This window comes from Chrysochloris asiatica, unplaced genomic scaffold (assembly GCF_000296735.1).
Source record: "Chrysochloris asiatica unplaced genomic scaffold, ChrAsi1.0 scaffold00135, whole genome shotgun sequence".
In the NCBI taxonomy this organism is placed as follows: domain Eukaryota; kingdom Metazoa; phylum Chordata; class Mammalia; order Afrosoricida; family Chrysochloridae; genus Chrysochloris; species Chrysochloris asiatica.
This window is the reverse complement of record NW_006408653.1, coordinates 5,166,441-5,169,050: the sequence shown is the minus strand read 5'-3', so window position 1 is coordinate 5,169,050 and position 2,610 is coordinate 5,166,441. Positions and strand designations below refer to the sequence as shown.

General features: G+C 39.0%; 1 pseudogene; it reads left to right on the top strand.

The window, feature by feature from the left end:
• The first annotated feature begins 1,149 nt into the window (after positions 1-1,149).
• Positions 1,150-2,130, top strand: LOC102814865 (annotated as a pseudogene).
• Positions 2,131-2,610: the final 480 nt, after the last annotated feature.

The following is a 2,610-nucleotide window of genomic DNA, read 5'->3' as shown; positions in this document are numbered from 1 at the left end:
GTCTGCGCACCTCCATTCAGGTGACTATAGGGGTGCCTGAGTGAGTGGACACCCAAGCCCCACCTTTGGAGGGTTCTACTACGCAGGCACACAGAATAACTAAAGAACTATTGGCATTCCGGAACAGGAACAATCACACAAGTCCACAGAGGAGATAATTGAAGAGCTTCTGGAAGAAAATTTTCCTAACATCCTGAAAAGTGAGAAGATAAGCATTCAAGAAGCTCAACGAACCCCAGGAAGGATAGACCCTAAAAGACAATCACCAAGACATATAATAATCAAGCTCTCCAAAATCAGAGATAAGGACAGAATCCTGAAAGCAGCTAGGGAAAAGAGAACTGTAACATACAAAGTCAAGCAAATCAGATTAAGCTCAAATTTCTCAACAGAAACCAGGCAGGCAAGAAGGCAATGGGGAGACATATATAAAACCTTGAAAGAAAAAAACTGCCACTCAAGAACCCTCTACCCAGAAGATTTTCAAAGGCAACTTGAGAAGGCAAAAATCAAATAATGAAATTTACAAAGACCTTGATTTGGAAAACCAAAAGGTAAGAATACAGTCAGCATTTCTCAAGCTGAAAGAACTTAAGAAAATAATCAAGACTTGACTTGCAATATTGAAGGATTCCATGAGCAAAATATAGAATGATGCAGAAAACATCAAAAGAAGATAGGAGGAATATACAGAGCCACTGTATCAAAAATAAATGATTGATGTTTAACCATTTCAAGAGGTAGCATAGCACCGATAGTACCTAAAGAAGATCAAGCTGCAGTGAAGGTATTGGTGATAAACGAGGCTCTGGGAATTGATGGGATACAAATTGAAATCTTTCAACAAACTGATGAAGCACTGAAGATACTCACTCATCTATCCAATGAAATTTGGAAGACAGCTACCTGACCAACTAACTGGAAGAGATCCATACTGATGCCCATTCCAAAGAGAAGTGACCCAACAGAATGAGGAAATCATAGAACAATATCATTCATATCACATGCAAGTAAACGGTTGCTGAAGATAATTCAAAAACAGCTGCAGGGAGTCTGCTTCAGCTACTCATAACTGAAGAAGTCACCACCTATTGCAGTACCAGTGTGCTTTATGGACATGTACTGCTATGTATGCCTGAACATACCTAAATGCTTGGCTAGATTAAGTGCTTAGTTAGAATGGTGTTTCAATAAGTTGGAGTAAGCATGCATTCAGTACTTTGGGCTGGAAAGCCATATGGTTGATCTTGAAGTATTGTAAGGAAAATTGGTACCAAATTATATCTGATTCAGTGTCTAAGAGTTCAGTTTCAGCTTACCAACCATGAAGCAAAATGGAGTCTCAACCACCCGGGAGAGGATGCAATGGTGTCTTTTGCTGGTATTGAATGGATAGCCAAAGAAGAAGGGGAGTGTCCAACAAGGCTAAGGACAGAAGCCAAGCATCATCCCCTTATGGATGATCTTCCTTTTTTTTTTTTTTTTTTTGAGAAACTCCAAGCAGACAGGTTTCCTTATCACACCTGTCTCAAGAGCCTCCACCAAAGTCTGTGGTGCTGGCAAATGAGGAAGCATTACAGAAGATCTGTGCTCTTGAAAATGAGCTTGCTGTACTCTGGGCCCAGATTATAAAAATCATCACCCTGCAGAGCATCAAAGTCTCACTGCAGGTGACTTAGATTCTGTCACATCTGTTACTACAGCACCACCTTCTGTCCCCCCACTGCTGCCACCTCTGCTTCTCCCTTCAGCAGGACTCCACCAGAGTACATCTGCCATTGATCTGATTAAAGAATGAAGAAGGCAAAAGGTCAGTGCTGGGATGATTTTGGTTAAAAACAGTCCAAAGAAACCTGACATGCCAAATAGGCTAGAAATCCTTGAAGATCTGAATAGTGTAAAACTTTAGTCGGTGAAGCTGTCAGAGCAAGATGTCAAGCCCAAACCAGTGGACTCTACTGGTACTGCTGCCCTCGTTGCAGAGACACCGAAACACAAATTTACATTTTGGTACCCAAACAGGGTTGAAAAAGTAATTCCAAAATGTGAATCAGAGACCTGTTTGGACCACACATGTTGAAGTCTGCAGGAAAAATGAAGGCTTTAATTGAAAATGTTTTCAGTTTCTAAATAGACTATGAACTGAGAAAGACTATTCTGTCTCAGCTATTGGTTTGTTAGGACTAAACTGGTAGTAGAAATCAAAACTGTTTAGTAAATACCCGATCTTAGCATTCAGTGACCTCCTTTTAAATCTAGATAGAAGGTTAAGTAATAACAAAAGTCCTGAATTTTTTGTTTTGCTTTTTCTGGAACTATCAGTTCTGGAACTATCTATAACATAGTTAGATTCCAACATGTTTTACTGTATAGCCAGCATGCCCATGTTATTAGTCTTGAAAACAATTGTATAGATTTCAGAACATAGAAAGTACATTTGTGAATGCTACTGTGTGGTTTTTCATTTGCAAACATTAATTTACCTGGACAAATGTTTTATGTGCATATATTTGGATATAAAACAGTTTTATATTACAATTGTTCATGACTGCAGTGAGGGTACTGCTGTTAACATCATTTGTTTTCAATGGTAATTTATAGTACAGTAAT